This window comes from Lepidothrix coronata, unplaced genomic scaffold (assembly GCF_001604755.1).
Source record: "Lepidothrix coronata isolate B3197 unplaced genomic scaffold, Lepidothrix_coronata-1.0 Scaffold85, whole genome shotgun sequence".
In the NCBI taxonomy this organism is placed as follows: Eukaryota; Metazoa; Chordata; class Aves; order Passeriformes; family Pipridae; genus Lepidothrix; species Lepidothrix coronata.
Window position 1 is genome coordinate 46393 of NW_016690265.1, and position 6349 is coordinate 52741.

Sequence of the window (6349 nt, forward strand, 5' to 3'; positions counted from 1 at the left end):
TATCAAACATACTTAAGATGTTGGTATTGCACATAGCTCTTTTATTATTTAATAAATAAATCGGATGTACATGATGACAAACTAATATTTGTTGCTGTCATCTAAAATGAGGGCTCTGGGAAAGAACAACCTTGCTTATGTTTTAAAAACAACCCAGTGGCAAAATCCTGCCTGTTAGGGTTGAGATAAATCCCAGGAAAACCGAAGAATATGATGATATTTAAAAATACTGTTGAAGAGTTAGGCAGTGTTGAAGAAACCACTGACCAAAATGATATATGACCAGATTAAAATATGAATTGAAGAAGGTGTGTGAAGATGTACAGCTAAGCTCCACTGTGAAATGCAACCTCTTTGGTTCTGCAGCCACCTGACTCTGGGAACATTTACTTTCTTGCAGTAGCCCAGGTCATGACCTGAAAGTTCCTGAAGTTCTCAGGGTTATGTTTACAGACAAATGTAGGTTCACCGTGGTGAAAACAGCTTTGAGTCATTTGGCATCACCTTTGTCCCAGGTCTCCTGAGGTGCTGGAAGATAGAAGCCCACATGTTGAGGCCCTGTGGGGCTTAGTCACACCATGACTAAACCCTTGTGTCTCTAATCGCCTTTCTTGGGCACACAAACAGTGCTTTTCTTGCCATAGTCTCTGGCACCCTCTGCCTCTCTGGCCATTTTATGTTCCCTAAAACAACCCTGTGAGCAGGGACTGAAGCACCCACCCATGTGCCCACGGTTGGTGTGAATTACAAAGGGGTATCGAGTGTTGCATTTCCATCCAGCAAGTCTCCAGCAGAAGGGAAGGTGTGCTGCAAAACTTACTGCATTTTATACATGTATAATCCTCCCCACTGTTCCCTGGGAAGGAGCTGCAGTGGCTCATAGCTCTGTGCTGGTGATGGACCTGTACCTTGCCATGAGGGAATCCTTCTGCTCAAGCTCCACCTGTATTCCTTGCTCCTCTCTGTGTACAGCTTATTGCACCCATGTGCTAAAAGCAACAAGACTCTCAACACAATAAAATGCCTTCCTTAAAGGATGACAAGGGATCTTTTGGTGGGGACCTGGTATGTGTTCCTCACAAGCTGAAATGCAAACTATTGTGTGACTGACTCTCTCAAGGACATGACAGCATCAGTGGCCGCTGACGGTCAAGGAAGGAGGAAAGAGCTAAATCAACTGTGCTGTGACTGCTCCTGTGGTTTATATGAATGTGCAAAGCCAGGAATTGACAGGACCGTGTTTTCAGGTGAGGGAGTGGAGAGGCTGGGCCCATCTATTTTGTTATTCTCTTCAGCTGCCTGCTTGTTCCGGCTGATTTACTCTTTTCTTCTTGTCCAACCACTTATGCATCACCTCTTTGTGGTTTAACAAAAAACACACCTGTGACAGAATCTTGATTGAAATTCTGATGCCTGTTAACACTTGCATTTTCCAGCCTGTGAACTGGAATTAGAGCTGCTCATGCTTGGAGGGTTCAGCAGGGCTGAACGTAGGTAGTTCACCTCCCTTTTGGGGTCATCTGCCTGGTCATTTGTTTTCACAGCCTCCCTCTCCTGTGCTTGGGCCAAAAGCAACTTCTTCCCAAGCTCCTACATATGCCAAAGAGGAGAACAAAGCCTCCTTGTTCAGTGCAGCCACTCCTGCTCCCTCCTCGTGGGCAGTGAGGAGCCCTGGCCTTTGGAAGGAGGCGCTTCCAGTTGCACGGAATGGCTTCAGCAGTGGTCAGGTTACTTGTTGGAAGGGTTCAGCTAGAACGTGGTGGAAAGTGGTGGGCAAGTCATAGAAAAACAACCTTTTTTTCTCCCCCATCTCTTTGACAAAGGAAAATTAGAAATTCAAGCAGCTGCTGCAGGGCTGAGCATCACACGCTTCCCTCTCAGTGATCTTTGATTTCCTAATGTGTAGGTAAAATAATTATTCTGTTGCTTAAGGAGTTCTTGAGCCCCAGCTTGGGCCTTTAGCATGTAAGCCAGTCTGGAGGGAAGCAGACACAAGGTTATTTGCAAATTTGTCACTTGCTCCAGCCTTTTTCTGCCTGATCTCAGCTGAAAAATAAAAGTCCATTTTGCATAAACTGGATTTACTTCTCCACCACCTCAGGCTGAGTTATAGATGAGATGTGAGGACCTGGTGGAGCTGATGGAGAAGCTGCAAAGAACTCTAACACTTTTAACTCTGTGAGAGCTGAATTGTTACTGATTGTTTTTTCCCTTGCATCTCTTTTGGTTCAGCTTCCTTTACTTTTGACCATCAATATAATTTTGGATTTTTAATTCTGTTTTACTCTGTTCTCTCCCACTTTGAGTACTCCTGTGTGCCACACAGGGCTGTGTCTCTCTGGTCTCTTCTCAAGGCTGATCAGCTGTAGAATTTCAGGTGGAAATGTTTTGTGCCAAATTGGCTGGAATTAGCTGCAGAGTTAAAGTGACTGCAGCAGAGAAAGCCAAGAAAAGGACTTGGGGAAACAAGGGATGTGGTGGGGGGGAGGGTTGAGATAAGGAGGTCTGGAGAGGCATGGAACCAGGACCTTAGTGGTGGGCTGGAGAAGGCAAGAATATCCACATTTCATTTGAACATATGAGTGCAGCCTCAGGACTGTGTGCAGCAGGACCACAGCTGCCAGGATTGACCCTCTATGTCACTGTGTGCCTGGGCCTTTCATCCTGCTGTAATGACCATGAAATACCTCAACAAAAAATTTTGGCCAACTTCTTTTTGCTGAGGAGAGCAGATGCTCATGAAAAGCAGCTGGTGTGGCTTTTCAGGGCTTGGTGTTAATGTACATGCAGGAAAAGATCAGGATGTGGGTCCTGAGCAGGTTTATGACCCCTGTGTCCAAGAAGGAAGCATACAGGTTACCATAGTTGTTCATATCATGCCTTTTTTTTAATGCAAAATCTTCAAAAAGAAAGAAGAGTTGGTTCATTCTAGCAGTTGAGTATCAATATTATCGTGATCATTTTCCATTTTATGGCTCAGGAGAGAGGTCTGGAGTTATTTTTAAGCAAGTCTTTTCCTATTTACAGAGGCAGTTTATTGGGTCAGATCATGGCTTAGCTCAAAACCCCAATGGGTTTTCCTCTGTGTGGTCATGAGAGCCTAATGCCTGGTATTGCTTCTGTTGTCTGGTTTTATCAGGCCTATTTTCTAAACCTACTCTATGACCCATCTAGCACCTACACTGTGCTCCTGGCTCTTCCTTGGAAGCCTGATTTAGGCTGATTTGTGCTAGGCAAGGGACACAGGTGCAGAGTCAGACACTCAGGTCCCTTAGCAGCTCTCAGGTACCCCGACCTTGGTCAATGGAGACTTTGACTCAGAGGAAGGAAAATTCAGAAATGGTACTACCTACAGCTTTTGCTATTTGCTTTTTTTTTTTTTTTTTACACAGATGAAAGAAACTGAATGTGAGTTTGTAGCTCTGCAGCTTGGGGAGACACTTGAGGGTGGCTTGGACTGGAGCCTCCTGCTGCAAAGGGACATGCCCATCCATTGCTTAAAACGGCTCAGGCTGTATTAGAAATTCCAATGATTTTAAATACATAGGTACCAAAAGAGCTGTCCCAGTGCCCGATAGCCGACCTGGAGGCTCACAGAGATGCTGAAATTTACGCCGTGGTGTAAAAGCAAATTCGGTGAAGTGGTCCATGAAAGTAGCGCCAAGGAGGGCTCCCAGCGGGTAGTAAATGCAGCTTGGGCTCTGCTTCCAGCTGAAGCTTCGGGAGGCATTTCCCATCTGCAGCGGGACCGGGAATGAGGAGCGGGCGCGCAGCCCCATCTAGTGCTGTGCCGTGAGCGGTGCTGCCGAGCCGGGATGCGCACAGGCAGTGCCCGAGGTTCTCCGGCTTCAAGGCACCGTCTCGAGGGATCAAACCAGGAAAAATCCTTAACCACAAATGCAGCACGTGTTGGCTGGGTCCCGGAAGGTAGACCCGAAGGGAACGACATGGGAATGACCCGTTTTCCTTCCGTCAACACACAAGCGGTGCTCAAGATAAGGACTTTTGTCTTATGGCTTGTACAGTTTTGTGGAGGGGAGGAATCTCCAGCTCTAGAGGGAGTGTTGCTACGTATATTGTTAGTTGCTCCATTTCTCAGGGAGCTGGACTAATGCATGGAGGTCTATCCACCCTGACTCAATCCTCTGTACCACCACAGAGACTTGGAGGGCAACAAAAATCCTGAGACCTCCGAAAACATGGCTGGCAAGGACACTTGAGCAAACAGAGACCAACTAGTCCAGAGAAGACAATGCAGAGGGTCAAAAATAGAGAGAGTAATTCCTTTCTTACTTCTGCATCATCCTGGGGAAAGAACGAGATGTAATGGTCACAAATAGCATCCTGGGAGGTTTAGGTTCAGTAAGGAGATTTTTCTAACATGAGATTAGAGAAGCATTGGCGTAATTGTGCTGGGAGGTCTTCCAGCACTGGAAAGTTTGAAGACTGTATTGGATAAGCTCCAGCCAGGACTGTTTCAGCTGCAGCTGATCCCACCGTGAGCAGGGGATAGATTTAGCTCCCCCAGAGGGAGGAAGGGAGTGTTCTTTCCAGACTCTCTCTTTTTGCCCTTTTGACTTGATGGATGATATTAGACACTGATGATGGGGTTGTGGTTACTCGCCCTTACTCCTGAAGCATTTCTAGTTCTCCTTATAGGACATGCTGTGAAAAAGTCATGAAGCTGGGCACAGACTCTTTCCTGTAGCTAAAGTTGATGCTGAGGGCAGAGAGGAGGGAATTGCAAGCCCTTGATTCAGAAGGAGCTGTGAGTTGACCCCCACCATGGCTAAAATTAGAGCATCTCCTAGACCGATTTAAAGTGTACAATCCTGGAAATAGCACCTATCAGCTTGCAGAGGTTGTATGTTTGAGCACTGGGGCTAGAACTCACCTCTCTTGTTGAGTGGCGATTGGGAATTTCAGCTTAGGAGAGGAGGTCTGGGAACAAAAGAGATTCCCCATTGTGCAGAAATAAAGGGAAGGCTCGAAAATTGCAGGAAACATGCTCTCTGGACTTCCATTTAGTTTGTCTCTCCTTCTGTGAAAATAATGTGTGAAACCTGGAGAAGCCAACTGGAGCCAAAATATGTAATGGACCCTGACACTGTAAAACACTTCTCTGTGAAATCCTGCCTGCAGCCTATCCAGGGAGGATTTGCTCCGTGGCTCATTGCCCTCTCAGCTGGCATTTTGCTTCAGCTGTTCCTTGCACCTGCAGTGCTTGTGGCAGTGGGAGGAGCCACCCTGTGAAACCTGCAGCACAGGTGAGGTGGGGAGACACAGGGCAGATGTGCTTCAGTGCATGTACAACATACACCCCACTGCACACGAAGCTATGAAGTGGTGTGAGGGGTGGGTTCTCTGCAGGCACAAACTTGCACAGCTGGGAGCTGCACTGACTGATGCCCCAGCAGAGTGTGAGCTCACCCATCGATACCCACTGCAGCTGCTTTTGCCATGTCTGATATCCCCGGAGAATCTCTTCCTTGTGTTTGAAGGACTTCTGCTTTGTCTCTACTCCAAGTTTTCTGATCACTGTGTCAGTGGAGAGAGAAACAGAAGTCAAACATAACTAGTTAAATCACTGGCCTGGAAAACTCAAGCATTTTTCCCAATCTCTGCTGATCTCTGACCCTCAACCCAATCCTTAATTATAAAGGGATCGCATGCATACCACTCCTGTTCTTGTTTTGGGATACACTTGCAAGTGTGACCCCTTATTACTTCTTCCTGATGTGTGTGCTTGCCCTTAGCTGGTCTTGTGAGCCTGTTCTGACTCTTATTAGGGGATGTAGCCTGTCCCTGATCCAGCACATGTGACAACGAAGTCTCCTCCCCCATTCTGGACTGGTTTGCTGGCTGCTGGTAATGGCTGCAATGGGTTATGGCAATGCAATGACATCTTTTGGGCCCTTGCTCCAGCTGACAGTGCTTGGAGGTCTCATCCTTTTTAACTCTAAGCTGAATCCTGAGCACATGTGGGCCGGACAGGGAGAACACCACTGCTCTCCTTCCAAACAGCGCTTCCCAGATCACATCTTTGCTGTCATTTCTCTCTACAGTCCACAAAAGACAGAGTTGCAATAAAATGATCACACCTGGTAGTACAACAACTTCCTGATGTATCTCTGAAGAGATCCTGATGTTTAACCCAGCAACTGGCAATCATCAACATGCAGAGCTCCAAATGAAATACATTCCTGTGCAGCTTTCAATCCTTTGACAGAGATGTTTCCCAGTGTAAAGCTGCCATGAAAAATGTAAGCCAAAAACGTACAATTTCTCAACCAGTGGTGCTGCAAAATGCAGGAATGAAGAAAACACACCTGGAGAGGTTTGATTCTGG